Here is a 20,302-nt window from a genome sequence, read left to right on the forward strand (position 1 = left end):
AACTCTCAGAGCCGCGGCAGTCCCTCGTGTGAACTCAGCTACTGGGCATGCGCGCTGAGGCCCGGCAAGCAACAGCCTTGCCCCGGTTTTGTCGAAAGAAAGTGACCGAGCATGCTCAGTAACCGATTTTTCGTATAATCTAGGACATTTCTCTCTCCCCCCCTTCCGTAATCCACCCGTTGGGCTAATGGCCTGCAGCATCTCAGCTGACAAATAACATCTTGTTATCTACAGAGAGAGGGGAGAAGGTAGACCATCATGTGAGACCGTCACGCTCTTGTTGTTGGCCCCCTCATTTCAGTTATTGCCATTCACGAATTAAAGCACGTGTTTAAGGAGCTGTCTAAATGCCCCCACACTCTTCTCCAACCTAGCAGGCGTGAGCGCCGCGATTTCTCTCCATTCCGCAAACTAGCTTTAAACCTTCCCCGGTTCAAGAAGCGGGCGCCCCAACCTCAAGGCCACGGCTTGTTGTAGGGGATGAAATTTCCCCGATTACTGCAATGTTTCGGCATAAGGGAGTTGTCTGAGGTTTGGGCTCGTGCCTTAATCTCCATGGCCATTGTCAAACGAAGATGCTCCTTTCACTTAACACCGTGAACGTTTTGAAAGCCTGTTCTGCAAACAGTTGTGCATGGCAGTCACATCGGCCACTTAATTGGGAAAGATTCACTCGCCTTTCTGCAGCGCCACTTGTTGTAACCCCAGCCTACGAAGTAGCAGCCCCGAACTGCCGCCATCTATTTATAATTCAGCACCAGGAACCAAGGACCCCATTAGGGGGAGTTTTGCTTAAGGACGCAGAATCGGCCCCTAGATTTCTGACACGCGATATTACTGGTTTACTATAAAATCCCTATGCCACCTGAGCTCGAGCATTACAATTCCTTGAAGCTATACTTTCCTTAAAGGGTTGTTAGTTTTTTTTTATCAGCTGGGGGCCATACGCCTCTACATAAATGTAAGTGGTAATATGCAAAGTCTTTATATACCACTTACTTTATTTCAATAATCATTTATTTTGGATTTAAGTAACACGAACATACCTGAAAGGTTAGTGTGGCTGTATTTTCATAACAAGGGACTTTTCCTACATTAAAAAAAAAAGTATTAACCAGTAGAAAGTAAGATATGGGGTTTTGATGCTCTGATGTGACATTAATAATTGTTGCATCATGTAACTTCCTACATCTTGGTTTTAATTTGCAGGGAACCAAACAGAGATATTTGCAATTTTTTAGATAAGCCCTCTATGTAATAAATGGGAACATTGTGAATGAATGCTGTTTCTTCCCCTTTTCTTTAGAAGACATTATTAGCTCTGACAGCATGCAGCTCAGGTTTGGAGGAGAGGATTTTGTAAAGGGATGACAGACAGGAAGGGCAGCAATCATGGGCTTCTTGGGCTAAAGCTTTTTTTCTTTTTTATCAGAATGTTCTGTTCGATGCCATTTATCCTTGATGATAGAAAATTGCTCTGTTGCCAGGACGCTGCTGCTGAAATAGAGGGCAGGAGCCACATTTCCATTTTGCAGCTTGAAAGCTATTCAAATGAATGTGTAGAAAGGGGGGGGGGAATCTAGAAATAAACAAATGAGAATAAATGGAGTTCCCCTTTTCTTTCTTTTCCTCCCTCTTTTTTTGAGGGGATGGGGAAGCTCTTCATTTCTTACATCACATTTTTTGTTAATCAGTAGTTGGAATACCTGTGAAGTGTTGTAAATCAAGGGACATTTATTCTGGAGCTGCTAACGCTACTGAACATGTAAACATTTTAAAGAAACGTATGTATATGTGTGTGTATACACACCCACCCAACAGTTTTTATCTGTATGTCTATAGCTACACACGCAGAGAGACAGAGAGAGAGACAGAGAGAGAGAGAGAGAGAACTGCAAAAATGATCTTTCAACAGTCTTTCAATAAGTATGATTATCTACCAAGGCTTTTAAGTGTTGACTATTATGGAAACATATGCCATTCTAAGACTATTAAAACAGAAGTATTTAAATCGGAGTATTTACACTTCTTATCCACTTGCTTATTTTTGATCCTCTATTTTCACTTTATGTAATACACTGGTTATGTTTTAGATCTTTTCTGATTGCCAAACAGCTATGTACTAGTGCACATGACTAACGTTCAATATTTAGCCCAGCGAGGTTTGTTTACCTACATTAAAAGCTAGAAAAGGCAAAAATAAGTTGGGCCTCATATTTGTAAACCACTTTTATTAAAATGATAAATAATTCTGTTCTTCCTTGATGTTTATCCAACTTTCAGATCAGCTGAATAGTTTAAAAACAAATTCATGAAACCGGAGGAGAGGTTTTTTAAACAATTTGAATCTCTTGTTTCTTTTACAGGCTGCTGCTGTATCAGGCTAGAAACGTTGGCCATACCTTGACTGAAGCTGTAAAAGCTCCCAAAGCGACCTTTTACCACGAAATAACTTTTAAAGAATTCTTACTGCACTGGTCTGTGCAAAGTCTGGTGCCAGTGAGTCATGGGGTTTTGCAGATTATGCAGCGTCCTCTTAAACACAGAATTTTAAGTGACCATAATGTATATGGTGACATACTAAATTTGATCCGCTGGGATTTTTTCACTATGTCATTTCAACCGAGTTTTGCCTCCTATTAATCTATAATTAGCATGTTGGCTTCAAGTATAATGTATTCCAAAGTGGCACCTTGTTAGATGTGGTTCCCGTCTGCATTGAAGAAAACCTGAAGAAGAAGAAGAAAGAACTATGAGTGAGAGACATTGATTTATTGGCCTTCACCAATAGCTTCTCCCTGCGTGTCCAATCCAGCCAAGCACAAGACTTCATTATTGATTTTTAAATCTCTCTTCAGCTGAAAGTATCACACTGCAGATAACAATGAAATATAATCACTGCTGCTATTAGATTATACTAAATACACAAATCCAAGGGCTCAAGAGTGTTCATTTTTCTAAATGATTAAGGTGATGTTTCTTGCAGACTTACCTGTTGGGGATATGCCTTTGTGCCTGAGCATACACATCAACTATCTGCCCAACAGGCAATTTTGGATATATTCATGTACAATATATACATTGTACATATATAATAATTACATATTAATTGTTTGCACTCTACCAAGCGTTTGTTATTGTGGTCCAAGACTTTTAGCGCTTGCAAATGGGACATCCTAACAAAACAAACAAAAAAACCGCCATCTATATGGCTCAGCATACACCTAGCTGGCTCAAGCTTGCACTCTAATTTAATATGGTCTCTGGGGATATTTTAATGAAAAGTATATGCATATATACACGCTTTCTCCTGGATTGGACACTCATGGAAAAGCTATTGGGGAAGGCCAATAAATCTCCTCCCTCCCTCCTTGTTCTTTTTCTTCAGATTTTCTTTAATTGCAGAGGAGAATCACAACTAACAAGTTGCCACTGTGGAATGACCTTTGTATCCCCAAAGTGCAGTACATGAACAGTGTATGCATTTCCCAGGCTATCTTAGACTATGGAGCATTAAATTGTGTTCACACATTGCCAGACTCTTTTCCTCTCATGGGCTGTGGTCGTTTCCCTACGCTGACAGGATACGTCCTGGCCAGTTTGGCCTTCCAATGAAAGAATGAGCGTAGATAGTTTGATTTGCTGTTGTGGGGGAATGGACGGTCTGCCCCAGTGGGAAGCAAAATGCTTTCTTTGCAAATGTTGAACTACGTCCATAAAGCTAAGGGGTCGCTGATCTTACAACTCTTGCTCAAGCGACTAGATCTTGCCCTCAAGAGGAATCACAAGGAAGTCAACGGGCTAGTCCCCTGATAAGGATTAGCAGGATGGAGCCCTGAATCTACACTTGCATAAAAGTTTCTCTCTGGAGACATTGAAATTAACTGTCCCCCGGTCTGTATGCAATAGTTTAGAGACCAGGAGTAATTGACTGTTCCCTAGACACACATTTTTGCAGTGTTTGTTACATTAGCCTTATCGTAAACACAGCCAGCGACCCATCGGGGCTGCTAAAGTCAGGAAAGTGACTGAAACCCTTAGAGGAAGAGAAATCGCTTCAGTTTTCAGTATAAAGGAGCTCTTTAGATACTTTTTTTTGTGTGCAAAGAACCATCAGCCGGTACAATTGTACACAATTCCCAACCCATTTAAAGCGAGAGTTTAGCTACTTGACTCTGTGTGTGAGTGTAGGGGACCCAGTTCTGTGTATCGGAACCATCAACACTCGCCTGTATCATCTCCGATGCTGCGGGTCCGCTGCACGGGGGTGGCTCTCCGATAGGTACTGGGGTTAAAATACTAAAGCTTTGGAGGAGGGACCGCTTTCCCGCCCCCGGTGGGGTGTACAGTATGCACTAGTAACGGGGGCGGGTTTGATCACCGTCCCGCAATTTCTAGACAACGTGCGTGGCGTTTATTCTCGGGGTTGGCTTAAAAAAGCTGGAGTCGCACAAGCCCATTCGGGGTTCGCGGCGCCCCAGACTGTGACACCCAGAGCGAATGTAAAAGCGAAACACTGTGAATCTTTAACAGGATTTGGGGGTCGTGGGGAGTCAGATTTCCGCTAAAACGCTTTAGTGTGAAAACCCGCCGCGAGTTCCCTTGCCCTTGCATCGCTGAACAGGGGCAGCAACAGCAGCTGTGTGTGTATGTGTCAGAAAAAAGTCATTATCGGAACGATCATGTTAATAATGTTTTCTCTCCCACACACAAACACACACACACTTAGTTCTGATGGAACTTGGAACCTACCATCTGGCCCGAACTGCGCCAGCCCCACTACCTACTCTCAGCCCCCTGGGATATTTACGCATGACGGGCCAGATCCAAAGTCCATTGAGGTCAGTGGCAAGACTCCCACTGAGTTCAGTGAGGTTTGGATCAGCTCCATGTCAGGATGGTATTAGCATGATGCATAAGAAACGGAAAGGACTCTACATGGGTACGGATTTAAAAACTACTCGATGGGGAAATGCCTGTCAGCATTTACTAGTGTCCTTTAATTCAAAACTCGCCAAGTTCCATTTCCCCCAGCATCTCTAGGCTGCCTTCGTCCTTATTTGCCACCCCCTCGCCAGAGTTGGGTGATGTGCGATGCAAAGTGTAAAGAATTACATTAATCCCGCTTTGATCTCTAGTCTAAAGGATGATCACAGCAGAAATCAGGTCATCACAGAGACAGGCACCGCTGTGGAAATGAGCTTTTTGCAGGATATCTCCCTTGGCTTCAGGGCTTCCATTGCCAGGTGGCAAACCGCAGACGTGTCAATATAAAGGAACAAATTGCGATTTGCGGGTAGAGATTGAAGCTACTTCAATCCAAGCACTTGCTATTATCCAGTAGATTCACAGCCCGGTGTCTGTGCTTCCCACCCCTAGCCATCCGAAAGGTATTAACTTGTTGGACTTTAGAAAATATAAGATGATGCATGCAAGCTTAATGGCCTGGAAAGTAACAGCATCAATGGTTAAACCTCACTTTGGTTTTGGAGGAGGGGCTGGGGTGAGAGTCTAGGGTTGATTATGAACAGTTTACTTATTTGTAAAGGAGGACAACCTTGGTGCTAACATCAATTAATTAAAATAAATTAACTAACTTTTTTTAAAGCTCCTTTTCCGCTAGGCTAGACAGGGTCATAGAGCACCGTGTGTGTGCAATAGCACCCAATCTGTTGAGAGAACTACCAAGACAAAGATGAGAAGACCTGGGTAAGTTTCAAAAGACCAGACTGAATTTTTGACTACGAAATATTGAAAGAAGAGGTGACAAAAGTCACGAAAACTGCCTGCAAATAGAGTCTACAACAGGGACCGGCAACCTTTCAGAAGTGGTGTGCCGAGTCTTCAAACAACAACAAAACATAGCCATTGCCATTGTCAAAACATTGTCAATACTGAATTTATAATATGAAAAAGGAAATGTGTTATAAACGAAGGAGAAACATTTATGCAGACATGCACTCGTTGTCTTGCACATTTCTTCCTTGGTATTTGATATAGTGCACACTACCATGCCCAGTCCACTCTATCTATCTATCTATCTATCTATCTATCTAGTGGAGCTGTAGTGTTGCCTTTAATTAAGGTTGCCTGATACTTCCCATTGTAAAATCCTGTTTTCAGTTTTTTAAAGTGACAAATTTTAACCATTCACGCTGAATATTTTCGTGTCCAGTGGAAAAAAATAGAATGTGATCATATAATTAAAGTCTATATCATAATCCATTCACACAAGGGAAATGAATTAAGGTTACACAGGCAACCTTAATTCTGGCTAGGGCTGTCAAGCATTTAAAAATTAATTGCAATTAATCATGATGTTAAAAAAATTAATAGTGATTAATCACACAGTTAAACAATAATAGAATACCATTTATTTAAATATTTTTGGATGTTTTCTACATTTTCAAATATATTTATTTCAATTACAATACAGAATACAGAATGTACAGTGCTCACTTTATATTTATTTTTGATTACAAATATTTTCACTGTAAAACACAAAAGAAATAGTATTTTTCAAATTCACCTCATACAACTAGTGTAGTGCAATCTCTTTTCTATGAAAGTTGAATTTACAAATGTAGAATTATGTACAAAAAACCTGCATTCAAAAAGAAAACAATGTAAAACTTTAGAGCCTACAAGTCCACTCAGTCCTACTTCTTGTTCTGCCAATCACTCAGACAAACAAGTTTACATTTGCAGGAGATAATTCTGCCCGCTTCTTGTTCACAGTATCACCTGCAAGTGAGAACATGCCTTAATGTGGCACTATTGTAGCTGGTGTTGCAAGCTATTTACATGCTAGATGCATTAAAGATTCATATATCCATTCGTGCTTCAACCACCATTCCAGAGGACATGTCCATGGTGATGATGGGTTCTGCTCGATAACGATCCAAAGCAGTGTGGACCGATGCATATTCATTTTCATCATCTGAGGCCATGTCTACACTTACTGGGGATCGACGCTGTTGCAATCAATACAGCAGGGGTCAATTTAGTGGGTAAAGTGAAGACCCGATAAATCGACTGCAGAGCACTCTCTGGTCGACTCTGATGCTCCACAGGAATGAGAGGAGTAAGGTAAGTCAATGGGAAAGCATCTCCCATCGACACAGCATGGTGTAGACACCGCTGTAAATTGACCTAACCTACGTTGATTCCAGCTACGTTATTCATGCAGTTGGAGTAGCATAACTTAGGTCAACTTACGCGGGTAGTGTAGACAAGGCCTGAGTCAGATACCACCAACAAAAGATTGATTTTCTTCTTTGGTGGTTTGGGTTCTGTATTTTCCACATTGGAGTGTTGCTCTTTGAAGACTTCTGAAAGCATGCTCCACACCTTGTCCCTCTCAGATTTTGAAAGGCACTTCAGATTCTTAAACTGTGGGTCAAGTGTTGCAACTATCTTTAGAAATCTCATATTGTACCTTTTTTCTGTTTTGTCAAATCTGCAGTGAAAGTGTTCTTAAATTGAACAACATGGGCTGGGCCATCATCTGAGACTGCTATAATATGAAATATATGGCAGAATGTGGGTAAAACAGAGCAGGAGAAATACGATTCTCACCCAAGGAGTTGAGTCACAAATTGAATTAAGACAGTATTTTTTTAATGAGTGTCATCAGCATGGAAGCATGTCCTCTGAAACAGTGGCCAAAGCATGAAGGGGTATACGAATGTTTAGCATATCTGGCACATAAATACCTTGTAATGCTGGTTATAAAAGTGCCATGTGAATGCTTGTTCTCACTTTCAGGTGACATTGTAAATAAGAAGCAGGCAGTATTATCTCCCATAAATGTAAGCAATTGGCTGAACAAGAAGTAGGACTGAGTGGACTTATAGGTGCTAAAGTTTTACATTGTTTTGTTTTTGAGTGCAGTTATGTAAAAAAAAATCTACTTTTGTAAATTGCATGTTCACATAAAGAGATTGTACTACTCTACTTGTATGAGGTGAATTGAAAAATACTATTTTTTATTTATCATTTTTACAGTGCAAATATTTGTAATCAATAATAATAATAATAATAATATAAAGCGAGCACTGTACACTGTGTATTCTGTGTTGTAATTGAAATCAATATATTTGAAAATGTAGAAAAGCATCCAAAATATTTAATAAATTTCAATTGGTATTCTATTGTTTAACAGTGTGATTAAAACTATGATTAATTGTGATTCATTTTTTAAATCTCAATTAATTTTTTTGAGTTAATCTCATGAGTTAACTGCAATTAATCAACAGCCCTAATTCTGGAATTTCCTAATGTTTGGATGCTTGACTTTGCAACTTTAGCATTATTTTAATGTCATTTGTGTGTGTGTAATCTCTATATAAATTGAACCAAAATGAATATGTCTGGAACCTTGTCTGTAAATCCCTTTGAATCTGAGGTTGTTGGTGCATTGGATTTGAGTATCAAGAACAGATCTGTTCCTACAGTTTTGTGTCTGGGTCTGGCCTAAATCCTGTTTTATGACTCTGGTTCAAATGTAGCCAAAGTCTCATGGCAATAGCTCATGAAATCTCATTGTTATGAATTTGAACACAGCTTGGAACCTGGCCTAAACTGGATCTACATGTGAATCAAAACATCACCTCCTCAGCTACCACTATTTAAGAGATCACATATCTGAGTGTTTAGGAGGTGAATATTTATCTATCTTTCCTTAGCTCTTCATTACTGATACCTCAAAATGCTTAGGTTTTATTAACAGTAGCATTCCTTAGACTACTACATCCTGTAGCAGCAACCTTAACTGAGTTAAGTTTTTTTTAATAACTATGTAGGACTAATATAGAGCGTAAGAGGTCCACAGGGTCTCTATAACACAGATCCCATGAGCTCTGCAAGGCTCCTGGTTACCACCAGACTCCACTGCCCTGCAGATGTCATGAACTCCACAAAGTACAAGGGGATCCATTCACAAGGGGGTTGCCACTTTAGGTGCATAAGTCCAACATTTAGGCCCCCGCTGGTATTCACAAAACCACCACTCATCTACGAACCACCAGAAGGCAAACTACTTATACACGCACTACAACCATTATAATTAGATACAATTATTAATAACTGTACTTAATTACAACCTATTTTCTTCTTCTAATCCAGTCTGCACATGTTTTTAAGGAGATTTAACCATGTGGAAAATCTGGAGTAGTCACAAACCATTTTTTAGCTAGAGGGATACAAAGAAATGTTACACACATGTTAACATTTCAAGGCAGAGCAATTTTGTAATGATCTGAAACTCAAAACACTGTTTGACAAAGTTTATCCAAACATTGCAAAAAATTGTACTTAAGCCTTCAGAGTAAACATACAAAAAAAAAAAAGAACAATATACAAAATGTGAAATTCTACTAGATCAGTGATTCTCAAACTTTTCTATATCATGACCCCAAGTTACAACAGAAAATATTTCAGGACCCACTTCCCATTTAGCCAACCATATGGAAAGGCAGGGTGGTCATGATCCCCTGAAACATGTTTGTGACTTTTAGGTTGAGATACCATGGCCTAGATGATGGTAGACCCACCAACTGGAATATCTAATCAGGAGAGACAAAAAGAGAAAGGTTTCAGAGTAACAGCCGTGTTAGTCTGTATTCGCAAAAAGAAAAGGAGTATTTGTGGCACCTTAGAGACTAACCAATTTATTTGAGCATGCTCAAATAAATTGGTTAGTCTCTAAGGTGCCACAAGTACTCCTTTTCTTTTTTTAAAAAGAGAAAGAAAGATCTTATTCAGGATTTATTTATATAGCAGTGGTTGTAAGGATGAATAAGTGATAAGAAAGGAGCAGAAGGATGGACCAGTGGGTAGGGTGTTAATTTCGGATTTGGAAGACATGGGTTTAACTCTCCATTCTGCCACAGCCTTCTTATGTGATGTTGTGTAGGTCACTTAGTCTCTCTGTACCAGCTCCCCATCTTTAAAATGTGACTAACAACATTCCCTTACCTTACAGGGCTGTTATGCAGATAAGCACACTAAAGATTATGAAAAAACAATGAGGAGTCCTTGTGGCACCTTAGAAATTAACAGATGTATTTGGGCATAAGCTTTCATCAGCATCTGATGAAGTCGGTTTTAGCCCACGAAAGCTTATGCCCAAATAAATTTGTTAGTCTCTAAGGTGCCACAAGGACTCCTCGTTGTTTTTGCTGATACAGACTAACACGGCTACCACTCTAAAGATTATGAGGTGCTCAGATAGGATATTTCCATCTAATTCTTTCAGCTTCTGTCTGTTAAATCCCCAGGAGGGATGGGGCACATGTGGCAGGAATCTGTCTATGTGAGCCTGGATTCAGAGAAAGGAAAAGCCAAGTCAGTGATTAATCATAATCATACCTAACAAGGCTTCTTTTTTATTGCTTTGTAGGCCTGATCCTACATGCAATTCTCAGATAAAATTGTCCATTGAAATCAAATAGTAATTTTGGCTGAGAATGACTAATGGGTTGGGCCAGATCCTCAGCTGGTGCGAATCAGCACCAGTCCATTGAAGTCAATGAAGTTGTGCTGAGGATCTGCCTCTAAATGCTTACACTGTCTGAAAAATATTTTTCAGATCAGCATATTTAGAACAATTTCCCGCATGTAAGAGACAAACCATTATACTGCTGGACTGCCCAATGGAAGCAGTTTTAACTACTATATAGGGGTTTGTTGAAAAAGGGAAAATAATCAGCTATTCTCCTCTCCCTCTATAAGGGCTGGTCTAATGCCCATTAAAGTCATTGGGAGTCTTTCCATTGACTTTGGTTCATGGAGTTAAGCATGGGAAGAGGAGAACAGAGCCCTTTGGCTTTTAATTAAGGTTACCCAACTTGTGAAAAGTAGTTTTTCTCCAAAGTTAGATCTCTTTGCTCCACTATTTCATTTTTACATGTCCCACCCTAGTTCCTGCCTCCTTGCCAGACCAGTACACTTTGCACCAAAATTTCAGCCATTCAATGTAAGGAAACATATTGAATTTAACATGCTTCTCTTGGGAAAAATGCTTTTGCCCTCCATAACTGATGTCTGTTACATATGAAATATGTTGTCCAACATAGTCACATATACATATCATAGTGGATATGATACTTTTCTAGTCCTTGTTTCATTCTAAAAGGCAGAATAGTTAAATTGTCTTGTTTCTGAGGTTATGAAATGTATCTGATTGGCTGTCCGCTTGGAGAAACAGAGGCCTTGTCTACACCACAGAGTTTTGTCAACAAAAGTCAGCTTTCATTGACAAAATGGTGGAAGCGTACAGACTACAGTGCTCCTTCCAATGATAAAAATCTCCTGCTTTGCTGACAAAATAAAACCACCTTGACGAGAGGCATAGAGTTTTTTGCGGCAAAGTGTCAGTGTAGACACTGCGCTTGGTTATGTCACTGTAAATGGCCTCCAGGAGGTCTCCTGCAATGCTCATCCTGACTGCTCTGGTCAGCAGTTCGAACTCCATTGCCCAGTACCTAGGTATACAGGTATCCACCCCTCCCCATTTAAAGGCCTGGGAATTTTTGAAATTCTACTTCCTGTTTGCTTGGCATGGAGAGCTCACATTGCATCTTCCCATCTGACCATGGTGGCTCCATGCAGCAAATGCTGTCCCACTTGGAGCACACATGAGTTGTTGGATCTGCTGGCACTGTGGGGAGAGGAGACTGTGCAGTCCCAGATCCTCTCCAACCGTAGGATCTTCGATATCTATGGGCAGATTTCTCATGGCATGTTGGATAAGGGATACAAATGGAACATGTTTTGCTGTGCAAAGACAAAGGTGCTGAGGCAGACATACCAGAAAGCAAGGGAATCAAACCATCACCCTGGTGCTGTGCTGAAGACCTGCTGCTTCTATAAGGAGCTAGATGCCCTCGTTGGTGGCGACCTCACCTCCATCACCAAGAGTCCCATGGATACTTTGGTGGGGCTGGACACAGCAGACAGCAGAATTAACCCCAAGGACAAAGTCATGGATGAGGAGTTTGAGTAGGAGGACAATGTGAAGTACGCAGGGTCATCCCCCTCCCCGGGGCCAAACTCACCCTGTTCACCCAGATTGTCAAGGGACAGTGAGAAACTGATTTGTATTTAAAAAGAAGTGCATTTTACTATAATGATTTGATGTTGTGCACGAACTAAAAATCATGCTTCTTTTTATTGATTCTCGTTCTTCTACAGATGTGGCCTTCAGGAGAACCCCCTACATACCAGCAGAGTGCCTCCACCAGATAAGGAAGCAACCAAGGAAGAGTAAGGAGGACATGAATCAAGAGGTGCTCCAATCCTCAGAGGCCAAAAAACAAGAATGCAGGGCATGGAGAGAGACTTTAAAAGAAAATTATAAAATATACAGGCAGGACAGAAAGGAGAGTCAAGAGTGAATTTTAGTGGTTCAGGAGCAGATTATAAAAGTGATGGAAGAGCAAATGGAGATATTGAAGTCCCTAATCATGCTGCATGAGACATTCATGATGCTTCCCCGCCACCACAGCCGATACAGAACTGCTTTCCATGCCCCCCTGAAACTCCTCCCATATATTCCTTGCAACTTCCTGGCCTGTCTAGGTACCCCATTTATTCCATCCCTTCTGACAGCTTCAAAATGATAGCTGGACTTACACACAGCTATAAGAGCCTACATTGATGTTCATCGTTATCTCCCTTCCCACCAAGCCTTTTGTGTGTGTTGTTAATTAGTATTTAATAAAAACAAACTCTCTGAAAGATAACCAATCTTTATTTGTGTCCTACACATGGTGGTTGCTGCTGGAATTAATACACAGCAGCAATCTGATCATTTGCTGAGTACAAATCATGGTCAGGAATCATCAACATTTTCCTGCAAGTTAACAAAGCATGGCAGAGTGCTGTATAGAAAGACACCTTACTGGAACTCATTGTCCAAATGGTGCCTCAAAGCCTTCCTGATTCGAATAGCCCCCCATTATGCCCCTCTAATAGCCCTGGTATCTGGCTGCTCAATATCAGCTGCCAGGTGATCAGCCTCCACATTCTACCCCCGGGAAAACGTTTCACCCTTAGCATCACAACTATTATGGAGTGCACAGCAGGCTGCTATGACCATGGGAATATTTTCCTCATTTAGGTCTAACCTGCCATAAAGGCAGCGCCAGTGCACTTTTAATCTGTCAAAGGTACATTCCACAGTCATTCTGTACTTGCTCAGCCTATTGTTGAAGCACTCCTTGCTGTTGTCCAGATTTCCTGTGTAAGGCTTCATCAGCCATGGCTTGGTCTCCCAGGATCACTATGATCATTTCAACATCCCCCACTGGAATCTTCTGGTCTGAAAAGAAAGTCCCTGCTTGCAGCTTTTTGTACAGGCCAGTGTTCCTGAAGATGCATGCATCATGCACCTTCCCTGATCACCCTGTGTTGATATCAATGAAATGCCCATGGTGATCCACAAGTGCCTGCATACTATAGAGAAGTACCACTTTCTATTAATATACTCCCATGCAAGATGGTCTGGGCTAAAATTGAGATATGTGTGCTATCTATTGCCCCGCCACAGTTAGGGAATCACATTGCCACAAAGCCATCCACTATTTCCCACACATTGCCCAGAATCACTGTCCTTTGTAGCAGGAAGCAATTAATGGCCCTGCACACTTGCATTAATGCAGTACCACCTTCCCAACTCCAAACTGATTTGCGACCGACCAGTAGAATTGTAGCCTTGCCAGCTTCCACACCGTGATTGCCGCGCACTTGTTCCCCGAGAGGGCAGCTCTTGTTTCGGTGTCCTTGTGCCACAGGGCTGTAGTGAGCTCCACGCACAGTTCCAGGAAGGTGGCTTTCCACATCGGAAAGTTCTGCAGCCGCCGCTCATCATCCCAGACTTGCATAATGATGCAACCCCACCGCTCTGTGCTTGTTTCCTGAACCCAAAAGCAATGGTGCACCATGTTTAGCTGCTCTGTGAATGCCAAAAGTAACCTGTGTTGTTTCTTTCCCTGGCACACAGCAGGTCAGACAATTCTGAGTCCTGTACAGATTGGGAGCTTATGATATACTGCATGGCCATCCACAATGTGTTCATAACAGTGACCACAACATTAGAGAGCAGTGAGAAGCAGAATTTCATTTTGTGACATTTCACGTTTTTTGAGTACACAGAACGACAAGCAGCACTTGTTCATAGGAACAAGCTGACTCAGCTCTGTTCACCGGATTCCTTTCCAAGTGGCACGTTTATTGAGTCCTGGTTTGGGGTGTCCTTCTCAAAGCCTGTTATATCTCAGGTGGTGCACCCTTTTGTGGGGTCTTGTTAAACACACAGGATCAGACAAGAGCTGTGTTAAGTGTGGTATGAGAACCTAAAAGCAGTGTTCAGGGGAGGGGATGCCAAACCCTTCACTCAGCAGTAACACAAAAGGGGGCAAATGTAAAGCAGAAAATGGGGAAGAGAAAGGTCATCCAAAGGAAGTACCTTGGGACAAAGAAAGATGATCCTGGTGAAAAGCTTACCCTTTTCTAAAAAATAAAAAAATCATCTGTGATTGTGTAACCCACTGTTCAGTGTGTTACATATTTCCCTTTGTGACTGATCCGGAGAGGATCTGGGTTTGTTATAGCTACCAGCAAAAGCCATGTAACCCTTTAGCTCAAGCTGTAGAGGCTTAATATGCTCTTAACAGTGGAGGTCCAGGTTCATTTCTTAATGATGACCAAGCTAGCAGTATTGATAACTGTATGCCACAAGGATACAGAATGTAGGTTATTATCAGGGTTATCCTAGCACTCACCTCTCCTTGTTATTTTATCCCAACAGATGAGATCAGGAGATGCTCTCACAGATAATCCCTAGATTTTCATATGTTGGATCTGGAGGCAGGGTCTTCTCACTGGAGGACACACAAATCCAGAATTTGCTTCTCTCATTGATCTCACAGGGCCTGAGCATGTTGTTTTTCAGGGCAAGCCTTATCTAGTCACTCAGGAGTATGCTGAGGGGTGGTTTATCCCTGTGGAGAGGTAGGGCTGAATTTCTTTTACTGGAGGGTTGGTTGAGTTCTGGTCAATTGACTTATGTCAGTTTTGCAGTGTTTTAGTTTAGTGTGTGGTTGCAGGATTTATTGTGGCTAGAAAATGGGATAGGCACATTCTATACATTATATGGTATTCAGTCCTTAGTTTTCTGCGCTGGCAGATCAGGCTTTGAGTGGCATTACTCTTTTAGTGCATTTCTATCTATCTATAATAACATGGTCCTGTTCACCCCCTTCATTGGTCCCAGCAAGGTTTTCTATTTACATATATTTTGCTTCTCAAGTGTGCTTTATTTTGGCTTTAAGGTAACAAATGAGATTCCTAGGGCCTCATTCTCCTCTCATTCACGCTGGCTTCCACTTGTGTTATTCTACTGGCTCCTGATTCACACACTCATGTAAATGAGTGAAGAATCATTTCATTACCTGCAATAACACGGACCAGTTTAGTAAGACCATTGGCAGAGAACCAATCCTTATTCTGCTGAAACCACAAGGCTCCAAAAGCTGACTTTAAAGGGCATCACTGGAGCAGAGAGGTCTGTACAAGAATCACAAGGGAACTATATCACATATGGAAGATCATATAAATTATGACCACATTTCTTAATCAAGCAATAATCTTTAGGAATATTCAAGTCATATTCTTCAAATAATGCTCTTTACAGTTAGTAAAGGACTACATGATAACACTGTTAGCTATTTCTCCTGTCAGATAACATCTGATGGCCAAAACACATTTGACAGACATATACAGACTTCCTCTTGGGTGAACTACAAAGAAACATATAGGTCAGTTTGATCCAGCCTTTCATTACAACTTTGAAAATATAGGTTTTTACAATGGAATAGCATCTTTGCAGTACCTAGACTGTCAAAAACCACAATTTTAGTAATTGTTTATGCATTAGGGAAACCTCAGCCTAAATCTGAAACCATGTGAGTGTGAAAAGAGCAACAGCTGACATTTCAGAATAACCATTATGATCAAGCTGGAGATATGAGTCATCATGATCTGTCTGACAACAAGGAGGGGGAACCCCCCCGCAAAAACAACAACCCCCAACCAAGGTTGAAGAGGCATGGGCAGATTTCAAATGTCATTTCAGATGCCAGCCCAAGTGCATTACCAAGCAAGGAGACTTTCATCCCGCATGTAGGGAAGCAGCTCCCAACTGGTTACAACTTTGAAGAAGCCCAAATGCACATGTGGTTCCATTAGAGGTCACTTGTGCTTCAGACAGCCAAAATAGGGGGGGAGGGATCCAGTGGGAAAAAGAGGTTAGCCCTTGAAGAGCTTCAGAATTTTGATAATTTTTATCATTTTTGCAAAAATATCACCCAGTGCTTTCTGGCATGCCACCTCCACAGATATGTACAGCAGTTAGATCGCAGCTTTTCATGAATTGTGGAGGTCAGCATACTTCCTTCTGATCTGAAGATAACAAGAGCTGGATGATTTCTCTGTGTCTTAGATCCATAGATTTCAAGGCTAGAAGGGACCAATGTGAACTTCTAGTCTGACCTCCTGTATAACACAGGCCATAGAATGAATGTCCCCAAAATAATTCCTAGTGCAGCACTACGTGTGAGTTTAACGCCAATCTTCTAGACTTTAAATTACTGCCTAATTTCCTTCTCATGATGCCTATAATGAATCTCACTGATTTGTGTAGAAAAACCCCTCTATTGTTTCACTTCCCTGCCTTTGTCTGCCTGTCTATCCTTACTTAGACTGTAAGCTTTTTGGGGCAGGGACCATCCTTTCGTGTATGTTTGGAAAGGACCTAACACTCTGTGGGAACTATCACAAATGAATAGTAATTGCACACCTGCTTTCTTTATACCACAACAGGGCATCCACAATGTGAATCTAACCATGGAATGAGGCCCTCAAATGATTTGTGACATACAGGTGCTGTGAGAACACTGGCTGACACTTCTGAAGCCATGCAAAGGACTCTGGGCTGTTTGAGACAATACTATGCTAAAGAACAATAGGGAACCAATGGTGTGCAGTAGCAGGATGGTAATGGACCAATCAGTGCACACCAAGTTAGCGGCTTTAGAAATCCCACTCCTGTAGTGCTCATTTCCCCACTGTGTAGACAAGCTCTCAGACATGGGAGATGTGTGGTGAAATCCTCTATACTGCTTTGAAAATCTCAAGCATTTTGTATATTCTCACCAAATAAATGACAGATACCTAAACATCTCAAACAATGTTGCTAAAGTTATCCTCAGAAATTAGATAAATACATAAATATATATTAGGAACCAGACTCCTAAAATCCCTGTCATGTTCATTTGAAAAGATACTATTAAACAACCAGTAAATATAGTTCCATAATTTTCTTGCCTTCTTTTGTCTGTGGAGGAGGGTAATATGGCTAAAGAGTGCTGACCTGTGCACTTACACTAGATAACTGCATATTTATGTGTTTATAATGGATACATGGGCAAGGATTGGCATAACTAACTGTCCCTGTTATTATTTAGCATTTGTATTATGGGAGAACCTGGAGACCCCACTCAGGATCAGGGTGCCTTTGCGCTAGAGACTGTATAGAGCAAAAGATGGCCCCTGCCCCAAAGCTAATCAGAAGCTGTAAGTGTGCTCAGTTGACATGGGGACAGCTAATTTTCTGCTGCTCAATATGTACACAGGGTAAGGAAGGCACAAGGAGCACCCTGTTGCATAGCTATGTATCGGTGGGATACAAGTACAGTCCTTGTGTTCCCCAGAGGGCAGGGACTCCTTGCTCTGGGACATGATACTCTCCAAATGAATGGGGAGGAGATGAGAGGAGGCAAGTCAATGGTCTTGAGCCCATGTGTAATGTCCAGCTGACTGGCCATGCAGGAGGGAGTGTGCTGCAGCCCCTACAGGGATATATAGTGGGCACATTCTGCCTGGGTGCAGAGTTGTTCCAGGCCACGCCCTGCCTTCTAGTGGCAGAGTAGTGCCCAGAGCTCCTGCTGGGGTGATAAGACTTCACACCACTTCCAATATGGAGCTCTGTCACAAAGGCACAATGAAGCCCGTGGTAAGAACCTGCATTTTACTTGCTAAATACCATCCAACTGCATCACACTGTAAGTTGGAAATGGAAAAGATCTGTTAGCTCAGCCAGCCCATCTCCCTGCCAAATTGTTCCCCACAGCACATTTTCTAGTTCTTTGTCCATTCTAATTTTAAAAGCCCAAGCAATTGGGCTTCCACCACTTCCCTTTGGAGACTACGTCAAAGCCTAATGCATCTCACTGTCAGGAAGCTTCTCCTTCTATTCAGCCTAAATTCCCCCTCTCTTAATTTCATCCCACTACTCCAAGATATGTTGCCATGTGCCACACTAAACAATTTCTCCTCTTAAAATATGTGCTGCCTTTAGCCATCACCAAGCGGTAGTAAACACATTTCGTTGTTTTAATATTTCATCATGTCAGTATTTCATGGCTATTGGTAATTTTCGTTGCTAAGATCTGCAGGCCCTCCAGTTTGTTTATTTTACTGTAATAACGTAGTTCCTGGAATCAACAGAGAATGCAATGTCCGCACATGCGTCAGGCAGCACTAATCTGCAATCTGTTGCCTATACTCCAGCAGCTCTCACAAACGCTCTGCCTGCTCTCAGAGTCTATTGGCTGTCGTTACCTCTTGCCTTGTGAGGAGCTGTGTGATTTGTTTCCTTGAATCTACAGCAGGGGTGCTGTCACTTAGTATGTGCACTCGTGGTGTGGATAGTGATATTACCAAAGACACTGGGGCTATGGATCTGTCCTCAGGACAACTCTACAACATCTGCTCTATTAACTTGCGGGCCATGGAGTCGGGCAACAGTAGCTGAGAGGTAATACCCAGCAGTCAACAGAGAAACACAGAGATGGCATTTTCATAAACATTTTCCATTTTTGTTCAGATTTGACTTGTTTGTGTATTTCTTTATGGTCCACTGGATGGCTCTCTTATCACTTGGACACTTTGTCCACTACGTTCTTGCACTCAATTGTGGCTCTGTCTGTTGCTCAATTTAAGGTCTAGGAAACCAACACAGGTTGGTTGTTGTTGGCAAGCTTTTATTTTCTGTGCTTAAGAGGCTGAGAGAATAACCATTTTAATTAGCCCAGAGCAACAGAAGAGGTTAAGCCACCAGTGCTGAAAACAAGGGGGCTGGTTGTATGGATTTGGGGGACCTTTCACTCTCTCTTGCTGATTATAATCCCTGTTCTGGATGCTCAGGTGGTCTTCTGGGAAATGCAGTATGTTGTGGTGCAACTTGAGGTGTCTGATTGCCAGGTAGGCTCCTGTGAATCAACACAGCTGACATACATTTCTTCTGCAGTGAGGCAGGATATAGGTCTAATGATATGCAAGTTCCCCCCCCCCCCAAAAAAAAATTTGCCAGCAAGCCTGCAGACTTCTTTTTAGAAAATTAAAATGTGAATGTACTTCATTTATAACATAACATCTATTGTGCAAACAAATGACCACAACTTACAGTAAAGGTTATTTACATCGTTGTTTATATAGTAGAAGTGTTAACCTGGGGGGATGGAGGGGCAACTTAGCAGATACTATGGCTAGCTGGTGAACTGGCCCATTCACACCCCTCCAGTCACAGGGAGGAAAGAAGGGGGGAAAGCAGCTGGGGCAAGGGAGTGAGTTGTTAGTGGATTATGTTAGTGGATTATCAGATGTTCTGATAAGACATAAAACCAGTGTCTCTATTCAGTTAATGATTTTTAGTGTCTAGCAAAGTTATGAATTTAAGCTCCCAGGCTCCTCTTTTGAAAGTGTTGTACAGATTTCCTTTGAGGATGAGGACTGATGGGTCAGATATTGAGTGATCACTTTGTGAAAAGTGTTCACCCATAGGTAATGCGGTGTTTTTGTCTTTTATCATTTTCCTGTGGGAGTTCATTCGAGAGCGTAGCGATTGTCTGGTTTCACCCATAGTTGCTATTGGGGCATTTAGTGCACTGGATGTGGTACACCACATGTTGTGATAGGTATGTGCAGGACCCACACGTCTTGAAAGATATGTTGTGAGGGGTGTTGATCACTGTAGCATTAGAGATATGTCTGCAGGTTTTGCAGCTGTTGTTTTGGCAGGATCTGGTGCTGCTTTGAGTTGGTGTGTCCTGGTCTTTGGGAATCTTACATCTGATGATGAGCTCGGAGAGGTTGGGGGTTGTTGAGGGCCAAAAGAGGGGATTCAGGAAAGATTTTTTTCTGGATGTAGTCCCCAACAAGTATGGGTTGTAGCTGTTTA

At 41.7% G+C, this 20,302-nt stretch overlaps 2 long non-coding RNA genes across 2 annotated transcripts in view; both read left to right on the plus strand.

The window, feature by feature from the left end:
- LOC125631457 (uncharacterized) overlaps positions 1–12,746 on the plus strand; it is a 30,571-nt gene extending 17,825 nt beyond the window's left edge. Inside the window, exon 2 of the long non-coding RNA XR_007354947.1 lies at positions 12,196–12,746. This is a non-coding gene — a long non-coding RNA (uncharacterized LOC125631457). The remainder of the gene's footprint in view (positions 1–12,195) is intronic.
- Positions 1–20,302, plus strand: part of LOC125631458 (uncharacterized) — a 52,983-nt gene that overhangs the window by 20,209 nt on the left and 12,472 nt on the right. The window lies entirely within an intron of this gene.

The sequence above is a fragment of the Caretta caretta genome, chromosome 2 (genome assembly GCF_965140235.1).
Source record: "Caretta caretta isolate rCarCar2 chromosome 2, rCarCar1.hap1, whole genome shotgun sequence".
In the NCBI taxonomy this organism is placed as follows: Eukaryota; Metazoa; Chordata; order Testudines; family Cheloniidae; genus Caretta; species Caretta caretta.